The sequence below is a fragment of the Cupressus sempervirens genome, chromosome 8 (genome assembly GCF_028749045.1).
Source record: "Cupressus sempervirens isolate cs-2001-9-10 chromosome 8, ASM2874904v1, whole genome shotgun sequence".
NCBI lineage: Eukaryota > Viridiplantae > Streptophyta > Pinopsida > Cupressales > Cupressaceae > Cupressus > Cupressus sempervirens.
Genome location: NC_143125.1, coordinates 65,406,867 through 65,428,914, shown reverse-complemented (window position 1 = coordinate 65,428,914; position 22,048 = coordinate 65,406,867).

Genomic DNA, 22,048 nt, shown 5'->3' with positions numbered 1-22,048 from the left:
CACCATAGTCAGCTGTGTCCTCGCTATGATGCTTGGGCCCAGCCACCACCAACTCACCACTGCCGCTAGTAGCGATGCAACAACACCATCAAGTTCTCCTCCTGGGTGCCACCTCTACTAGTGACACCATCACCTATCACCATTCTAATGGTGATGTCACTCGTCGATTCCCCTTCATCAGAAAACTGGCATATTACATCAACTTTTCTAGTGCTACATCATCATTTTTTGGTATGACATCACGCTAACATCATCAGCCCTATCCAGCTTGCTAACATCATTTTTTGGCATGCTAATATCACTTTCTAGCATGTTGACATCAAAAATTTGACCATCAATTTTTTTTTGGCAATGTCCTCCTGATGGCTGTACGACTACCAAATTTTTTGCAGTGACTATATTTTTCCAATGAGCTAGTCTTTTAGAGCTGTAGTTGGTTTTTTGGCCATAACTTGAGCATACAGAGGTCTTTTTCTGATCTAAAAGAAGCATCAAAAAGCTAACTTAGAGATAGAGACAATGGTACTAATTTTATCACATTCCAAATTCATTTGGGTTCCCATTTTTGGCGTCAAATTAGAGGCTTTTATTTCCTCCTCTGCATTTGGAATCTAGGTTCTTTTTCAATTTTCATGCTTTTTATAGTTGTTTTTTGTGGTACTTGAGGGACATCTTTATATGTTGTGGGGAAGATATTTTATTTTCTATAATTTACTTCAGAATATGACCTTTTTGCTTCCATCTTCTTCTCTTAATGTCAGACCCATCTGTGATCCGGCTCACGCTACACAACTATCACACCTGAAAGACACAAATGACTAGGCTTCTCATATTAAGGGGCTTATGGTCATATATATATGAGAAAAAACCTATTCTCACATGCCCTTTTGAGGTTCTTCAACATAGGAATAAAATGGATGAGGCCATGGGATTGATTGCACTGAACATCTCAGATAGTCTTTTGTTTCATTTGGATGGTTTGACCACTCCATGGGCTATTTGGATGAAATGCTAGAATTTGTTTGGCATAGTGAATGAGTTTCGAGCACTTTAGCTTGATGCAAAATTGACATCTTTGACATCTACCAACTTACCCAGCATTGAGGACTTCTTGGTGAAGTTCAAATCTCTACGTACACTTTTGCATGGATGTAGAAAAAAAAAGACTGATGATGAGTGTATCTTTTTAATACTCTCTAAGTTGTGAGGCCAATATCATATCTTCTCTTCTAATTTCTACTCCACTATGGATGCCTTGGGTGATAGACATAGGATGCCTTCATTTGAGATATTTTGTGATCAGTTAACTCATGAACAATCCAAGATCAATCAGATGGATTCACTTTTAGGTTCACAATCGCAGGCATTGCTTGCCAAGGATACATAAGAGTAGAAGCTGAAGTAGATATCAGATTCCTCTTCTACAAGTTCATCATTGTCTTCTAAGAAGAAGGAGAAAAAAGAAGACTAAGACTCCTAATTATTCCTATTGTCAGAAAGTATCTCATGATGAGGCACATTATTTTCAGAAGAGATTTGACAACTATGAGAAACAAATTACAGATTTGTAAGCTCTTCTTCAAAAGAACACTATTTCCTCTCAATCTTCTTCTACCTCACAAGGGTCTGCTTTTTAGTCTTCTTCCACATCTTCAACATCTATACTAGATCTTGGAAAGGGTCATGCATTATAGGCATCCTTTGCATGTTCTTCACAGGTCCCTTGGATATTGGATTCATGTGCTTCTCACCATATGACATCTTAAGGTGTCTTCTCTACTCTTGAAGCTTCTCCCATTTCACATATTCTCATGGGGAATAATGCTACCCTACCAGTTTGCAAGAAAGGTTTAGTTCACATCCAGGATGGTATATTCAATGATTTATTGTATGTTCCATCTTTGTCTGCCAACCTTCTCTCGATTTCTCAGATTACATGCAGCAGATTAGGGAAGACAATTGAGTTCACTACTGATTCAGTCTTCATTTAGGATCATGTCATAGGAGGCCTTATTGCTATAGGGACAGTTGATTCTTCCACTCATCTCTACACCTTCTCGCACTTTTGCCCACCATCTCCATTTTCAGAGCACAACTCTTCTCTTTTGTAGGAGCATCATGTGGTGCAGTTCAGATACTTGAACCTTTGTATTGTTCCTGAGATCCCTATTTTGACTGACACACCACATATAGTTGAGGTCTTTTCTCCTTTGTAGGATTCTTCTTCTACTCTACCTGATCCTTCAACTTCATTCATCGAGCCTCTAGGTGCACTTGTTGTAGATACTATAGCGGACATTCATGATAGTGTCATGACACCTGCCTTGGGGATTCCTTTTCAAGATCCTCATACTTTTTCCTTTGGGCATCAACTATGCCTTCCATTTTCTCCTCTCATTCATGGGTTCCCTTGTTCCTTCCGCATTGGATTTTCATTGGTTTGATCATTTCTACAGGAGCTCCATCATCTTGAGGGGGCTTTGGTGTCTATTCTCATGGGGGGATTGGTTGTACTTATGGTTTTGAGAGAGTCTCTTGAGCCATTTTTGGTCATTGTCCTTGGGGGGTCTTGTTAAGGCCTTCCTTCCTTCATGTTTTTTCAACATGTTTTACCTCTTTTTTGGGGATGGTTTTCACCATGTGGTTTTCTCTCCTTCCTTGTTTTCAAAGGTTTCATTTCTTTGCATTGTTCATGGGTACCTAATATGGCCTTGTTGCCAAGACCCATTCTGCATTTCATCTTAGTTTTTGTGAGCTTAAGGCATTCTCCTAAGTTGCACTTAAGGGGGGGTGTTAGAGTAAATAATTATTTATTAATTATTTATTCTTTTAATTAAGTTTACTTAGGTTAGTGCATTTAGTTGATGAGTTGTTGACAACACGGGAGTTTGTTCCTATCTAGTCATACTTATCCTCTCACCTTGATCAAGGATATTCCACCTTTTGTGGACGTATGCTTAGTTGTCAACCTTATCTTCTTGCACTTTCTAGCTTGTTCTACAAGCTTCCTTGAGGCCTTTATATTCAGTCTCTCTCATTGTAAATTCACATCATTCACATAGCAATTTGATTTTCTTATTGTGAAATCTTTTTTTGCTTTGTTGAATTGCTTCAAGCTCTTGCTCCTTCAGTTTCTCTTCAGCAAGCTATTTGCATGTAGGTGATATTAGCACACTATGAAGTTGGGTTTCATCAACTTCTACAAAGAAAACTTTGGAGAAAATATCCTTAGTTTGATTCTAATTCTTCAATCATGAGAACTCTTTTTGAGATTCTCCCTCTGCTATCTTATCTTCAAAATCCATCATATCAAGTTCTCCCTCTTTCTGATATGTAGATCACTTCCTCTATTTCTTCTTTGAATACATAAATATCTCCCTCAAATGGCATGATTAAATAGTGCATGACATGATTTAACATCTCCTTCTTTGGCATCACATGCCAAAGGCTTGATACAATGTTTTTTAATGTACCTGATGTACTAATTCATACACAATGAGCTCTAACTATTTTTGCATCAACTTGATAGATCTTCAATATAGTTTGGTTGATGCACCACTAACTTGTAATCTAGTGAGCATTGAATAAGGGAATGAACCATAGGTTTCCTCTTATATATAAAAATGCGTCCTTAGGTAATGGTTTGGTAAATATTCTAGAAGACTCTAGTATCAGCTAATCAGAAGTTTAGTGAAGAAGTCAAGTTTAGTGATCAAGTTGAAGCCAAGCTTGGTCAGTCACCAAAGGAACTCAATGGTAACTAAGTGAGTCAATTTCAGTTCAAGCCTTCCCACATCATAATAACTTTCCTTAGTTATTTTTTTAATGCAAGCTGACTTAATGGATGTTAATAGTTTATTTTTACAGGGCTCACTTCAGAAGAGTGAAAAAAAGTAGCTAGTTGCTTTGGTGGTTTTCCCAAATTGGGTTTCCATGTTAAATCTTAGTGCCTCTTATGTTCATGTTAATTTATTACAAATTTATCTTTCAACTAAGTAACTAAAGGTTAATGCACATTAATATTTCAAGATTGTTTTATTGACCGAGTTACAGTGGATTTCTAGTTCTAACCAAGTTGTGAGAGTTTTGTATTGACATCTAAGGGATTTGGATTCATTTTAGTGGTAATTGATTCACCTCTCTCCTCTTAGTTACTCTTTTTATATTTCCAAAAATTTGTATCAGAGGAGTAACTGAGAGGAGAGGGGTGAATCAATTACCACTAAAATAATTCCAAATCCCTTAGATGTCAATACAAAACTTTCACAACTTGGTTAGAACTAGAAATCCATTGTAACTTAGTTAAAAAAGTAGTCTTTAAATATTAATTTACATTAACCTTTAGTAACTTAGTTGCAAAAAAAAAAATATATTAAGAAAATAACATGAACACAAGAGACACCAAGATTTAATGTGGAAATCAAATTTGGGAAAACTACCAATGCAACTAGTTATTGTTTTTCACTCTTTTGAAGTGAGCCTTGTACAAATAAAATATAACATCCATTAAGTCACTTGCATAAAAAAAATAACTAAAGACATTTATTTTGGTGCAGGTTGGCTTGAACTGAAATTGAGTCACTTAGTTACCACTAAGTTGCTTTGGTGATTGACCTAGCTCAACTTCAATTGGATAACTAAACCTGACTTTTTCACTAAACTTTTACTCGACTGATACCAGATTCTTCTAAGTTTGTTTTCAATTAGTAATGCTTGGCTAGAGTATAAAATTTGTGTAACGTCAATGACAATATATAATTGAATAATTGTTACCAACAATCTCCTTCTTTGGCATTGATGGAAACACAACATTCCATAAGAAAAAAAGACTTTGGAGCAAATATCCTTAGTTTGATTTTGATTATTCAATCACAAGAACTCCCTCTGAGATTCTCCCTCTTCCATCTTATCTTTAGGCTCCATCAAATCAAGTTCTCCCTCTTTCTAATATGTAGATCACTTCCTCTAATTCTTCTCTGAATACATCAATCTCTCCCTCAAATGACATGATTCAATAGTGCATGCCATGATTCACTATCTCCCCAAGCAAGAGTCAAGAAATATTAGAACCTTTGTGCATGGTGAACCAAGTGAAACAAGTCTTGAATCTAAAAGGAAGGAACTTGTACTTGCTAGATATGTTAGAAGGAATCATGCACCTGAGAAAATTATTGGAGATCAAAGAAAAGGAGCAATGACAAGGAGAAAACTAAAAGGTACATGTTTTCTTATTGAGTTTGAACCTTAAACTATTAAATATGCATTAAATAGTAAAATTTGGATTGAGGCAATGCATGAAGAGATTGAAAAAATTGAGAACAACAACACTTGGACTCTTCTTCCTAGACCCAAGGAAAAAAAATGTAATTGGCACAAAGTAGGTATTCAGAAACAAGTTAAATGAAAATGGGGAGGTCTCAAGGAATAAGGAAAGGTTAGTGTACAAGGGATATGATCAAGAAGAAGGTAATTTATTCTATTTTGATATCACAAAAAGTTCATGCTTTTTGGCACAAGTAGAGGAAAGTTGGTTATGGCATAAAAGAATGTGTCATGTAAACTTTGATAATCTAGTTACTATAAGTAAGAAAAAAAGAGTAAGAGGTATTCCAAATATGAAGAAACCTAAAATGGACATATGCAAAAAATGTTAGATTGGAAAGATGGGTAAAACTAGCTTCAAAAGTAAAAGCCTTAATACTAAAAAAGTCTTGGAACTAGTTTATATAAATCTTTGTGGACCAATAGGTATAGAGAGCTAAACTAGAGACATATTATTCATTTTTTTTTGTTGATAATTATTATAGGATGATGAAAATAATGCACTTAAAAGAAAAATTTGAAGCTTTTCAAAAATTCAAGTGGTATTTGGCTAAAGTCGAGAAATAAACAAGAAGGAAGTTAAAATTTCTAAGATCATATAGAGGAGGAGAATTCATCTCTAATGAATTCAATGAATTTTGCAATGAAATAAGAATCAAAAGATAGGTATCTACATCTAGGAGACCCCAATAGAATGGCATAGCAGAAAGAAGGAATATATCCATCATGGGTTGTGCAAGGACATTGATGATAGAGAAAAATGTTGCAACCAAATACTAGAAGGAAGCAATCAACATTGCAGTCTGTACCCTGAATAGTGTTTAACTAAAGAAAGGTAGAAATCAAACACCTTAGGAATTATGGTATGGTTATAAATTTAATGTCTATTATTTTAAATTATTTTCAAGCAAATTTTATATCTTAACAAATTCAAGGAAATAAAAGTTTGATTTGAAAAGTGATGAAGGCATATTCCTAAGGGACTCCAACAAGAGCAAAGCATTTAAATGTTTGAATCTTGCCACTCACAAGGTTATAGAATGTTCACATGTAAAAAATTGAAGAGTTTGAAGAAAAGAGTGAAGAAAAAAGTAGCAAGGAACCTAAAGACTACAGAAACTTTGTTTACTTTTAGCCCGACACTTTACCTAGAGTTTAAACAAATACAATTGGAAATCATCAGACTTCAATACCCGAGTCCCCAATATCACTAGTTCAAACCAATTGTTGATAAAAATTATTCAACTATATATTGTCATTGATGTTACACAAATAATATACTCTAATTGAGAACTACTAGTTGAAACTAAGCTTAGAAGACTCCAGTATCAACTGAGTAAAAGTTTAGTGAAGAAGTCAAGTTGAGTGATCTAGTTGAAGATGGGATAGGTTGGCCACCAAAGGTGTTCAATGGTAATGGAGTAAGAAGTTAAATGTAAATCAAGTCAGGTCAATTACAAAGGAACTCAGTGGTAACTCAATGACTCAGTTTTAGTTGAAGCCAACCTGCATCAAAATAAATTTCCTTAATTATTTTGTTTATGCAAGCCTAATTAATGGATGTTACTATTTTAATTTTAAGAGCACTCAAGATGTGTTGAAATTATATTTTATATATATGAAAGGTCAAGTTGTGGGTTCAAAGATAAGAAGTTGTGAAAACAAGATAAGATGCAAATTAAGAATGATATCTGATTAAAGGAAGAATATCCAAAGACTTGTAAAGAATATTTTGATCAGGAAGGATCTAGAAGATAAATCAGAACAATGATCTAAATATGCAATCCAATTTCTTCATTAATTAGGTCAATCATTATTACTCTCTAATAATTGTAGCAGTAAAGATATCTCTTAATAGAGTTGACTTAATAGTCATTTTGTAAATCCTCTAGCAAGGTGGCATTTATAGATATAATTTTCTTAAGACCACTAACAAGGTCACTCATAATAGCATGATTCAAATACTTTAACAAGGTCACAACTAACAATTTTTTTTGCATCCTTTAACAAGGCTGGCTCCTAACATGGCTCACTTTAGAAGAGTGAAAAGTAGTAACTAGTTGCATTGGTGATTTTCTGAAATTGGACTTCCACGTTAAATCTTGGTGTCTCTTGTGTTAATGTTATATTCTTACTACTTTATCTTTCTATAACTAAGTTACTAAAGGTTAATGCACATTAATATTTCAAGACTACTTTGTTAATCAAGTTATAGTGGATTTCTAGTTCTAATCAAGTTGTGAGAGTATTGTATTGACATATAAGGGATTTGGAATTGTTTTAGTTTTAATTGATTTACCCCTACCATCTCAGTTACTCCTCTTATATTTTCAATAATTTGTATCAGAGCATTTGGTTCTTGTGAAAAAAGTTTCAATGACCTAAGCTAAAGATCAAGATGTCTTACGGAAGAGAGATTCCTAAGTTGAACAAAGATAACTTCAAAGCATGGAAAGAACTAATGAAGCTACACTTAGCAATGATTGGAGATATAGGCCTACAATTCATAGAGAACCAGTATGTAGAACCTCCTAGTCCTTTAATTATGGATCAAATGGTGGATAAGAAGAATCACAACACAATGATTATTGACATTGCTTCTACTCTCAATTATGCTAAATTTAATGAAGTCAAAGATTGTCCTAGTGCTCATGAAATGTCGAACAAACTGAAAAATATCTATGGAGGAGATGATAATGTGAGAAGAGATTGAGTAGAAAGTTTAAGATGATAGTTTGATCAGATGAAGATGAGAGAAGATGAAAATATTATGAATTACACTGAAAGAATCAAAGCAAGTGTGAGTACAATCAGGTACTTAGGAGGAATAATAGATAATGTGATAGTAGTCAACAAGGTATTGAGAACTCTTCTTCCTATTTATGCAATTAGATTTTCATCTATTCAATAGATGAGATGTGATTCCAAAAATGATATAACTTTGGATGTACTAGTGGGAAGATTAACAAATTTTGAGTTAGATAACTTTGACAACAATCATCCTAGATCTCAAAACAAAGAATCAGCTTTTAAAGGAAATCTAACTCTTGGTAGAAAGGGAGGAAACTCAAAAGGTAAATAGTCTAATAGTCAAGAATAAGAAGAATATTTTGATGATGACCTTGAAGCTATTGAAGCCTTACTTGAAAGAAGGTTTTCAAAAAGAAAAGTTAAATATAAAGGAAAAATTCCATTAATTTTTTTCTCTTGTGAAGAAGTTGGTCACATTTTTGCAAGGTGTCCAAAAGAGGAAAGAAAGGATGATAGAAAATCCAAACAATTCAAGGGCACGAAAAATTTGAAATACTAAAAAGATAAAGGAATGAAATCTTGCTATATTGCTCAAGATTCTAATAGTGATGATGAAGATGAAATGGTGTATATTTCTATTAAGGATGAATTAGATGACAAAGATAACATGCCACTCATTTCTTATGTTAGCAAGAATCACACAGGATAATAGATGGTGGTTTCTCTCATCACATGATCGATGATAAAACTAAGTTTGAACAATTGGAGCACTATGATGGTGGAAGTGTTAAATTTGTAAATAATGAACCATGTTATATGAAGGAAAAAAGTTGAATTGCATTAATTGATGAAATCAAATGTGACAATTCTTCTTGGGTTGAAGGGCTAAGACACAATAATTTAAGTGTGGCACAACTGAACAACATTGGATTCAAGGTGGAATTCATGAATGGGATGGCCAAGCTTCTTGATGGTAAAGGAAACCTAGTTGCAACTGGTAATTAAAAAAGGATTTTTTTTTACCTTGACTTCATTAAAACTTCATATTTTCTAGCTCAGATAGAGGATATTGAGTTGCAACCTGAGGAACTCCAGTTAGAGATAGTTCGAACCAAGTCCTAGAAAGAAGAACCCAAATCATACCAGGTGGGAACTGAGTCTTAGATAGAGGAAGCCTAGTTGAAGACAAAAAATATATTTAAGAACTTTGAAATAGAATAATTAAAAACCAATTGTAAAACCTATAACTATTGGACATAAACTATCTAAGGATGATGATTCTGAGGAGATATATCAAACAACCTATAGATTTATGATTCAAAAAATTCAGCATGTTTTTCACACCAAACCTAATATTGCATGTTGATCTTAGTTTTCTTTTGACAAGGAAGTGACAAAACAACTTAGTCATTATCTAGCAAAAGTATAGTGCAAGTTGAGTGCATAGAGTATGTCAAGCATAAGGTTCTAGAAAATACATGCCGAACAATATGATAGTTAGTTCTAAGTGCTAGTAGGTGTTGAGCAATGAAATCATGATGAATCATTCAGGTGTCAATCCAATAGAAGGAGATGAGTAAACTATGTATGTCAAGTGATTTAGGTGTTGAGTAAACAGTGTGTGTCGAGCTATTCAGAAGATGAGTCATAGAAATAAGAATATAGTGAAGGCTGAGTATTAGAGTCTTTGGATGTCGAGTAACCAGTCAATGACATAGTTATTTGTAATGACACAAACTACTATGTAAATTATTATTTTTTGGCCATGAACATTAATTTTTGATTGTAGAAGATAAGGATTGAGTCATAATGTGAATCACTATGCAATCAATCAAAAAAGGGAATGAATTAAGTGGCAATATGGATCAACCACAACCATTGATTATGACCTAGCCCATCCATGTCATTGCTTACATAAGGAAGTAAAAACCTAAATAGTTTATGGATGATTAAGGTTGATGTGAAGAGATGAATGCTAAGAGCAAAGATGGCATTCAAGATGGATAAGATGGCTAGAACAAAGTTATGAACTACAAAATCAGTTAAAGGAGAACAAAGTAAAGCATAATAATGTTAGAGAAGACACATATGATCAAAAGGATCAAAGATTCATTAGCAAAGAGGAGATATGACATCAAGCAGTAAGGTGCTAGTCGAAGGATAAGGTGTTGAATCATTCTAATAAGTGATATAGACTAAATCTCTTAACAAAGTAGTCCTACGAGGCTATTGGAAATCTCTTAACCGAGTTCTTACTTAATTGTAAGTTTGAAATCCTTTAATCAAGGTGAGACCTAATAGTCTTGTAGTCCTTTGATAGGGTAGACCCCTCTCAGGGTAGATCATATCTTATGATCAAAACATTGTAGTCATGATTGGCCACACTTTACAACTGCAATACTGAAGATTTGTGGGTATCATCCCCACCCCAATTTCACCTTCCCCTTGGAGGGTTTCTAACTAAACAAATTACTCATGTTATGTGTTAAATTTTCTTTATGCTATGGATGTGATGTATGGTTACTTATTGAAGTTTACATGCTAAATTATAAGATGGATTAGGTGAATTATTTTAAGGTTAAGGTTTTAAATTGTTGATTCATACCCTCCCTCTCAGAATTTACTTTTCTATTTTTAATTCTAACAATTGGTATCAAAGCCAGATTCTCTTGATGGAAATCTTGACATCTTGAGAAGTAAGATCTTATAGATGGAAGTCTACAAATTGGAAAAGAATATTGATAATAAGAAGATTGAAATATAACTCATCCTACATCAGTTGAACAAAGAAAGAGATATACGACAATAGTCATTGAAGAGAAGGAAAGACATTGCTTTACAATGAAATGAAATTAAATATAAAGAGATAGAAACTACTATATTGATTGTAGGAGAAAAATCATAAGAGTTTGATGTAGCAGTTATAGATCTGATGAAAAAGAATGGTGTCCTAAATGAAGAAGTCAAAAATCTCAAAAGAGAACAAGAAGTACAAGAAATATTGCTATGTGAGATGACTAAAAATAAAAAGAAGGATAAGGAAAAAAAATTCATGATTGAAGAAGATAAGAATAGTGACTAACAAACTTGAATAAAATACATTAGATATGCAAAAGCTTACCAACATGTAATTAGATATAATGAATCATTGGTGCTTGCGAATCATGAATTTAATGGAAAGGATATTGAGATCATAACCTTGAATTAAAAAAATTATGTAATACAAAATTAATTAAGGACAGAGAAAGAGAAGCTCAACAAGCCAAGTGAAGCCATAAAGTACTTTGAGAAATTGATAGAATCACCAAGACCTAATGACACTACTAGATTGGGTTACATTACTATTGAGGAAGGAGAATCATCTAGAAGTGGTGAACAAAGGAACAACAAAGGTAAGAACAACAAACCTACTTGTCGTAATTGTGGTAAATTAGGTCATACAACAAATGTTTGCAGGAGAAAAACTATTAACCAAAGCCCCAAGAAGAAATATAGAGGATACTGCTACAACTGCAACAAGAAAGGTCATTAGGCACATGAATGTAGAACCAAAACCATGAGCACTTAGAGATTTGAAGGATATTGTTATAATTGTTAGTAGTATGGACACAAAGGATATATGAATGCATATGCAAGCTTAAATGGATAGCACATGAGTAAACCAAGGTCCAACATCATGGTAATTCTTGGATTACAACACAAGGTATAGTTTTCACTATTGTCAAGAATATGTACATTTTCCTAAGAACTACATAAGAACACATTTCAGATACAATTACAACAAATGGATGAATGAGATCACATGCTTTAGTTTTTTGAAGACTGGTCATGCTAGTAGAAACTGTCCAACTCAGTCATCAATGCTAAGAAATGAGTTCAACAAAGGAAAAACGAAGGTTTATGTTGAAAAGAAAAAGGTTCATATGAACAAGACATGGAAAAAGAAGGAAGATTGTAGAAAATCAAGTCATGATAAGGTCACTTAATCCAATGGATTAGGTGATCACATCACCCCCAACTAGGCAATCAAAGGTATGTAAGTAACTAATATTTGAAATGTAGTATTATACATCAGTTCCAAACATATAAGATCTAAAAAGATTATATATGCATGAATTAATGGTTTTCTATGTTGTTTCTGAGCATAGAAAATATCACTATTGCTGCCAAGAATTTTGGAAAATTGGAGTGTAAGTTGAGTAATGGAACTATGTTTATGTGAGTTGGGTGGCCGGTTAGCTTAATATCTTAGAAAAAAAGAATTGGACATCCCTTCATAGTGACTCCATGATTAGAAAAAATCATGTGTTTTCCTTAAAATAACATAGAGACTTCATTTTATTTTGTCAACTCGAGAGCGTAAGCTTGAGAGGGTGGCTACGAAGCATATGCTCTAATTCCTCTTTAAGTCATTATAATTAAAAAAAAGGAAATGTTGAAGGAGACTTAAGCTAAGAATTGAAATACCATCTTATCTTAGAGCTTAAAGTAATGTTGAAAGCAGTAAATCTATCTATGCATCTATGTTGTAAGAAAAGTTCACTGATTCTATTATCAATGGCTACAAGAACAAAAAAATTCTACCTTACAAAGAAATAAAAAAGGAAATGAAATCTATTCTAGCATAGTACTTCACTCACCAAGTGGCCCCCCTTGGATGAGTGAATAGAAAAGACAATCAAGACAGAATGTGTAAACTTGAACTTTATATTCTATTCATTCATATTAAGAGATTACGTCTGATTAAAAAATAATATCACACACTATTGTTATGAAAATCAATCTATTCTATCTCTTTCTAAAACATTCTTTCAAACCTACAATGGCCATTCTTTAAAGGGAAACTTACAACAACTTCCTAACCCTACGATCACTCCATCAATGAGGATCAATTATAGGTTCATAAAGTTTACAAAAGAAATATCATTAACGATGAATAAATCTTCCAAGAGTCTAGTAGGTTAAGGGAGCTATATTCATGTGCTACCATAATAGAAATCACACAATAATCTACTTGTTGTAGTGATTTAGTAATCTGGTTAGCTTTGATTTAATGTTGAAGTGTTGACTTTGAATATGTGTGACAAGTACCTACAAAATATTGAATGAATACAACTTCCACATACATATATTCATTTCATCATCAACGTTAGAAAAGGTATAATGTTCAAACTATCACTCTTTGAAAATCATATGGCTACATGAAGGAACCTATCCAAACATAGCACAGATGAGGAAACATTTATCAACATGTAACATTCCTTCATTATACCATAAAAAGTCCATAGATTCAAGCAATTATAGAATATCCAAACTATCTATTCTTCAAATTCAGCCTTAAAATACAGATAACATATTCATAAAAACATAAGTTCATTCACTTAAAACCATAGTCATAAAAGTTTCTACAAGATAATTGTCAAAAAATAAGATAAAAGGATCTCAAAATAGGGGCCTTTTAGAGGCTCATCATTCCCCCCAACTGATCTACTACTGGTCCCCAATAATCATGAAGTTCCTAATATGGGCCCACACTCTCCAATCACTAGGTGTCCTTTCCCTTGCTCATTCTTCACATAGTTGAAGTACCCATAATTTTCCTTGAGCCTTTTCTAGTGTCATACTTCAACTGTCATATTAAGATCCTCTGCATTGTCATTTACTACTGCAGTGGCTGTAAGAGAACGAGAGGTTGATATCTTAATAGAAAGTAATGTTTGCATTGATTTCTCCCCAAGTCAATATATACCATGGAATCCTAATTGTAGCAAGTGTCAGGTTTTGAGGAGAATGGGGTTCTCTTATTTTTAGGTCATGTGGCATCCTAATCTATTGCTAATTTGAGGGAACAATTGTTGTCTCAACATCTTGAGATGAGTGCTATTCCTAGTTTGTAAAGGCTTGTTCTCTGAATGAACACACCTTACTAGATCCTCTAGGATTGTCCAGAATAGAAATCTAATCCATATATGTCCATCTAGAATGTTGAACTTTTGGTCTCATGAGCAGCGGTGCCATCATTTCACTTTCCCTATAACGTGTAGCTTGATGTTCTCTACTTATCTCATTTTGTATCCATGACATCATTGCTCTTAACTACACATCCCCTACATACAAGAGTGAGTTCCACTCTATGTCATTAGGTACTACTAGATTATGGAGATACAATTCACATAGTAAATTTTCAAAGCCATGGGAACAGATTGAAATGCATCATAAAAATCATGTGGTGTAGAAATAGAGGGATTACGACCTTCCACAATTCTAGTCAATTTAAAATTTTCAAATTTCTCTTTAAGACATAAGGCATACACTGATGATGGTAACCTATATTCCATTAATTAAGTAATCAATCCTATGATCTCTTCAATTCTTCTTTTCAAGACTTCATTCTGATCTAAACTCTATTTCAACTGGTAGCTCTACTCATTAATAACATGTTTTAATTTTTTTTCTCTCCAATTTCCATTGAGCTCTCTCCCATAACAACTTAAAAAAAATTAATACCTATGGACAAAGGTGTAGATAGATTGGGTGGTGGTAATGGTTCTTGATTAAAGAGGTCCATCTATTTAGATGTCAAATGAGGAGTTATGTTGACACTCTACGGTGTGAAGCATTCTCCTTTTCTTATAACAACTATTGTCATCACATTTTCTTCCCTAGTGGATTCAGTAGCTATTGTAGCTAATGTGTCTAACCCATCTTGATCTAGTTTTTCTATTACTTCCTTAACAATTTATGGTCTAAATTTTGGGTAGTCTTCTGAAGGGAACTCTATAGGATTCTCACCAATATCTTGCATATCAGGGCTTCCTTCAAACTCCTTAGATACTTCAAGCTCACCAAACTCCTTATCATTATCAATAAGCACATAGTCAACACAAATAGTCAACTTCTAGTTATAGATTATGGGATTTGTACTCATTCTCATCGGCTATGTTTTGTTGTACCTTTTCCTCCAAAGAGGACTTCTTTTCACTTTTAGAAAACTTAGGGGTAACTATTAGAACAAAGCTTTTAGGAACCCTACCCTCAGAAAACCCGCACTTCACCTCATGGGTGGTGTTAACAAGCATGGATGATTCTTTTGTTTCCTCTTACTTACAGGTGTTTCCACTGTAGGTGCTTCAAGAGGTTTATTTGAATCTTCCTCCTCTTACAAGTGTAGGGCTTCATTAATGTTACTTTCCTCATCTAATTTTTGTTCTAGCCTTTCTACCTCAAGTTCCATAGTTTTATCTTTACCTTCCTTAATGGTAGACCTATTCTTAGCAGATGATGGGGTCTCAAGGGTACTAGAAACTTCTACATTTTTTCTTCTCTTTTTGCTAGCAATGGAGGGTTTAGCTTTGTAAATCCTCTTCTTAGTCAGTCTAGAACTAGAGAGAGAGGCTTTAGGAACATTTCTAGATCTAGGAACAACTTTATAGAAACCAGTAGATATTCTTTCCCTACATCCAACATCCTAGCCTCCAGGGCTGACCAACCTAGGCTCTACCTCTTTTAACCACAAAAACTCTTCCCATGTCCCAATTTCTTGCTTATTAAAATCCCTTTCTATAATTAATTTTATTAAGAAATAGTGAGAGATAGAGTGACCCTTTCCTGATTGCACTAAAGAAGCTTGCTTCTTAATAATGTTAAATAGGAAACTTGGAAGATTTACCTATCTAAAATCATGCTATAGGTGAGCCAAAATCTTGAAACATAGGGCATGCAGGTATATGTAACATCCTTCACATGTGAAGTACTAGATGATAAAAACTTCTGGATGAATAAACTCTATCAACAAGGATAATCTATAAGTACCTTATTTCTTGTCAATTTCTAATGGATGGTCCTGATGTACACTCAATTGTTCCCTAGCTGTCCTTAGGTCAAACTCTTTTTCCCAATTTTTGCCTTCCTAGGGTAACCTAGTTGTTGGGATTAACAAGTGGGAAGATTTACTTCTGAGGTGGGGGGTGGGGGGGGGGAGGGGGGTGAATTAGAAGTAACTAACTTTAACCTTTTCAAATCCTTTTAACTAAAATCATTTACAGGCATCTAATTTATCTAATAAACATGAAAGTAAAGACATGCATGAAAATAGATAACACAAAAATTTGGTAACCCAAAAACCCTCCAAAATGAGAAGGTAAAACTAGGGTGGGGATGACACCCACAAAATATCACTACAGTAATGTGTAATGGTTCAAGGTTATAATGTTTGACCAGTTCCAATGGTCTACCCTATGAAAGGGATATCTTGTTAAAGACTTTACACCCTATTAAAAGTGACCTAGTTAAAGGATTTCACTACCCTACTAAAAGTAAGCCTAGTTAAAGGACTTTAGTACATTCACTTGGAATGTCACCTTGTTAAAGGATTTACAAATGGCTGTTAGGCCAACCCAATTCCATAGAATTTCCATATCTAATAAAATTTCTAGAGAGTATTAGAAAGTCTTTGACCTGATAGCTTTACAATCTTCAATTGCTGATTCCAAATTCTTGTTCTGCTTTATCACTCTTTGAGGTTTTGATACTCTATTCTTCAACAACTAGATTTTGCTATGCTACTCTATTCTTCACTAAGTCTTTTTACACTTCTACACTTCGCTATAATTCACCCATGCACTTCTTTCTTGCATATCCTCTCTCTTTCATAATGAGGCTTTGTTCTCCTTTTAAAGATTTCAACAACTTAGGGTTAGGTATGAATCTATAATCAATATTAAATATTCATTTCCCACTTGTTTCTTGTAGTTTTCTTATTGGTTGCATGCCTTTTGCATTTTTCTCATTGGTTGCATGTTGATTACATAGGTAATGCAAAAGATTCGATCTTATCTTCAATATCCTTCGAGATTCATCCTATGTCGACACCAAAAATGGTTTACATCTAATTTTGTAAAGAAGAAAACTCATATGTTGATTCTGTGTTACTCAACACATACTAGTTGCTAATGCTCGACACATATAGGAAAACTGGCTCACTCGACTCCTATAGAAATTTTGTTTCACTCGGCATCTATAGTGACTCAGCATCTATACTTTTCTCGACACTTGAACTTTGCTCAGCGCCTAAAGAATGCTCGACACCTATTGAATTTTTTGGCTTAGCATAAATAGTAGCTCGGCTTCTATATTATACTCAGTATCAACTGAAGAATTGGTTAAGTGTGTTGACACTTAAATGTCAAAACCAATCTGAGACCAACACTAGTGACCTTGGCTACCACCTCTTTTGTGAACTCAATTCTCATGCCCTTAACTACTGCAATGCCATCCTTTAAGGTGCTCATGAATGGAAGAGTGACTTCTGCTTCAAATCCTTTTAAACTAAGACAATAATGCAACCATCCCCTTCTTCTAAATGTTTCACAATTGACTGTATCACCTAGAAGAACCTAGTGATCAACTAGCTCATTCATGTGGAGTCCTACACCCATTTTTGGTTTTAGCAAAATTTTGGAAAAATCATGATGTTTTAGAGTTTGGTGAATCAAAGTTTGCAATATTACAACACTAGTTATTTCAAAAAAATGGTGTGTACTTGGAGAGTTTAATGCACAATATCTCATAATATCCTTCTTGCATCAAGTTTCATAATTTCCACTTGTGTATAGGTTTGTCACCCAAACATATTGTAAATTATCATTAAAATTTAAGTAACTACTTTTAATGTCCTTATTTTCATAATGAGGCAATCATAGAAGAAAAATTCATCAACATGTGACATGTAAACAATCAATTATTTCTAGTCATCTCAATGAACTTTTAAAGTCACATGTGATTTGAAAATAAATATTTAAATATTTCCCTCCCCCAACTATGAAAAGGCATGGATCCCATTAGGCCGGGATATGCAAGAGTGATTAATTATAAACAATACCAAATCCTAACAAAACATGAATAAAATAAAATAAAATGTATGCAAAGTTATGCAGTATGTACTTGGCAACTGCTGCAGGAAAGATATTTTGGAAAAAATCATTAGAATTGATAGAGTGATGGGATGGAATGATAAGATGGGAAAGAGAGAAGGTGAAGTGGAGTGGATGGTGAAGAAAGTACTTTCAAGAAGAAAGTTTTTACTATGAATGCCTTGAATGGAGTCAAGTATTAGAAGACAGGTTAGGATACCTAGACTCTTTGGTTATGAGAATGAGAATATCCTTATTGTGTTGGAATTGTTACAAGAATTCCTCACTGCTAATTAATTTATTGTAAAGTTTGAGGCAATGCCCATTGACAAGTAACTTGAAGTGGACATGATCAAAGGTAGATAACTGAAATGCACCATTTGGAATATGGTAACAATCACATATGGTCCTAACCAATGTGTTTGAAACTTTCCTGGATTATGCTGGTACTTTGCATCATAAAGGAGTGCCTAATCTCCTACAAAAAACATTTTCTCTTTGATAAATCTATCATGCCACTATTTTTTCTAGTGCTAAATGAGTCCAATAATGTTCAATGCAGATTTCCTCCATTCATCAAGACCATTTAAACTCAAGATTTGGTCTTGTTGTGCAATAGTGAGTTCCATACTGAGATCCAAGGTAGTCCTTAATGTTTTATATTCAAATTCTACAGGCATTATTGCTAACTTACCATAGATAATCTCAAAGGGAGTAAAACTAGTTGTGGATTTCTAGGTGGTTCTATAAGCCTAGAGAGCTCCAAGAAGGCGTGTGGCCCAATCCTTCCTATGGAGTGCTACTGTCTTGTTGAGGATGGATTCTAGCTCCCTATTAGTAACTTCTACTTGACCATTAGCCTGTGGATGATAGGGTGATGATTTACCATGCCTAATAGTATACTCCTTCATAAGAAAAGTTATCAAATTTGATATAAATTGAGCCCTTTGATTAGATGTCAATTCCTTAAGGATTCTAAACTATGTAAATATGGATTCATAAAATAACTTGGCCACATTGATATCCCTTGGGTGTTTCATGAGTTTAGCCTCTATCCATTTGGTTACATAGTCATTGCAAACTAGAATGTAAGATTTGCCTTGTGAAGAAGGTTCAATAGGTCCTGCAAAGTCAATCCCCCATTTGTTAAAGGGTGCAACAACTACTTGAGCTTGTAGGGGCATTTCATCTAATTTAGTGGGTCTTCCCATTTGTTGACACTTGTCACATTTCTTTTCATATTGAGTTGTATCCTTGTGCAAACTTGGCCAATAATACCTAGTTGTCAAGATTTTGAAAGTGATTCTTTTAGCTACAAAGTGACCTCTACAGGGCTCATCATGACATACCTTTAAGACATCATATGTTTCATCCTCTCTTAGACATCGACACATAACTTGATCAAGTCCAATTTAAAACATAAATCCAACAATCCATGAATAGTTAGGGCTCTTCTCTACTAGCAACTTTCTTGCTTTGGTAGAGAAGTGAATTGACATTTTACTTATGGTAAGATAGTTAGCAATATCTACATACTATTGATTATGTGTTGACAACATAAAAAGGAGTTCATCTAGAAAACTATTGTCAATGGCTACAAGATCATCAGGGACATGTAACTAAGAGAGAAAGTTAGCTACCACAATGACCTTTCCTAGTTTATCTACTATAGTGATATCAAATTCTTGCATGAGTAAAAACTTGCGAGCTAATCTTCTTGATATTGCAAGCTTGTTTACTAAATATTTTATAGCAGAATGGTCATTGTGGACAAATATTTCATAGCCAGTAATATAGTTCCAAAATTTATTAAGGGCATAGATGACTACAAGTAATTCCTTTTCAGTGACTGTGTAATTAAACTCCACACCTTGCAAATTTTTAACTGATGAAATAGATGACATGTTCAACTGAGTCTACTTTTTGTCCTAGCACGATGCCTTTAGCATAGTCTGAGGCATCTGCATGAATGTGAAAAGGGAGTCCCCAATTGGGTCCTCTTAGAATAGTTGCTATGGTAAAAACTTCCTTATGCTGCAAGAAAGATGTAGCACAATAAGAGTCCCAGGAAAATTTAGAATCATTTTTGAGCAGGTTGTAGAGGGGTGTTGCAAGTTGATTGAAGTTTTTAATGAATCTTCTTTAATATCTAACATGTCTCAAAAAATTGCATACATCCTTCCACTTCTTCGGCGTAGGCAAGGTACTAATGACTTCAATCTTTGCTGGATCTACTTGGATGCCCTTAGATGAGATGAAATGGCCTAGCACTACATCTTCCTCCATCATCATAAAAGATTTTTCACTATTTAAGAAAAGTTTATAGTCTTCAAATCTTTTGAGTATTGTTTCTAAATTTACTTTTGCTTCCTCAAAAGTAGCACCATAAATAGTAAAATCATCCATGTAAATCTCCATACTGTAATCACCCAAAAATGGTCATCTAGACTATGAGCTCCCTTTCTAGCATTTTTTCATAATTTATCTAATGGTTATTTTTGATCAAATCCTCAAAAATCTATTTATTTGATTATAACCTATGGTATGACCATTTTATCCCAAATTTATATTTAATTAAAAGAACATGTCTCCCTTTTAATTAAATAAAATTCCTCACTCATCTCTTATCCTAAGTGTGCACACATAAAGCATTATTCCTATTTTAGAAATAAAATAAAAGACATTTTTGTCTACACATGAATGCATGATTTCCTATGTAAGAGGAATATTTTATTTTTAAACTAACTTTAATTCTCCTCCACACATTTCAAATTCTCTCAAAATTCAACCATTAATTGTGATTGATTGAGATGCTTGTGCACATGGATTACTCAAGATGTATTCTCCTCCCTTGATTATTCCTCTTTTGCCTCTTAATCTCTACCATCCATTTTTCTTTAAATGGGAAGGCTCTCTCCTTATTCAAAAAATCTTAGTCTCTCATGCTATTGTTATACTATAGGTTTTCTTGGTGATTTTGGAGACTTGGAGCATTCTTGCATTTTTCATTTTAGTATTTTAGCTTAGCTCTCATTCTACTTACATTATGGCATACTTTTTAGCATAGCTTCATTTATGCTTTAGCTTAGTTCTTATTGTTAGCTTGCATTTGCATTGCATTTTATTTTAGATTCTTGGATATTTGCACTCTTGCCTCTACTCTTTGAATCTCTCATTCTATGGTGCACCTTGCAAGGGTTACATAGTTTGGTTCATTTGAGAGCCAAAATATCATAGCCTTTGCACATCGTGGATAGATAGCTATAAGCTAGCTCTTGAGACTCCCTCTTCCATGGGTTCTCTCAAGAATAATGGTTTATAGAAGTGTGACTCTTTCATGCACACATTTTTGGTGCCCATCGTGAGGCTTGAATAAGGTTTCTATCTCCATTTGCTTTCATCTCTCATTTCTAATTTTCTACAGTAGTATATTGGATCTAATCAAGTGGTTTTGTAGGGTTCTCACTTTGGTTTTAAGGCTAACCCATATGCAAATTGGTTTGAAGGCCAAAACCCTAGGTTTTTGAAGATTTGATCATATCTTCTAAACCACTTAGAGTTTATTTCTAAAATGTTTTTTACAAGTTGACTATGTGTTTGATATGTCTCAGTCCAATTTTTAGATCACTTTGACTTGATTTGCATTAGTTATGAAATTTTCTCTATTTTTCATAAAAAAATCATTTCTAGTCGTAATTCAATGAACTTTTCAGAACAACTTATATTTTCAAAAAGGTTTTTAAATTCTAGAGGGGTACTTTCTTTGTATTTTAAATTTTTAGGTCATATTAGGGGTCAAAAACTCGATTTGATAAATTTAGTATGTTTTGACAAAATGGATCCCTAGGGCACAAATGAAGAGATTTTTTTGAATTTCTTGTATTTTTGGAAATATTTTTTATTTTTAGCAGGAGTTTCTTCTTTTCATTTCTATTTTTGGATCTGAAATCATAGAAAAAGAGTCCAATCTTGTTGACTAGGTCAAAAGCAAAGAGTAAAAATGAAGGCATTTGTGATTAGCTTGCACTTTCTTTGCATACACTTAGTTGGAAGATAACTTGGAT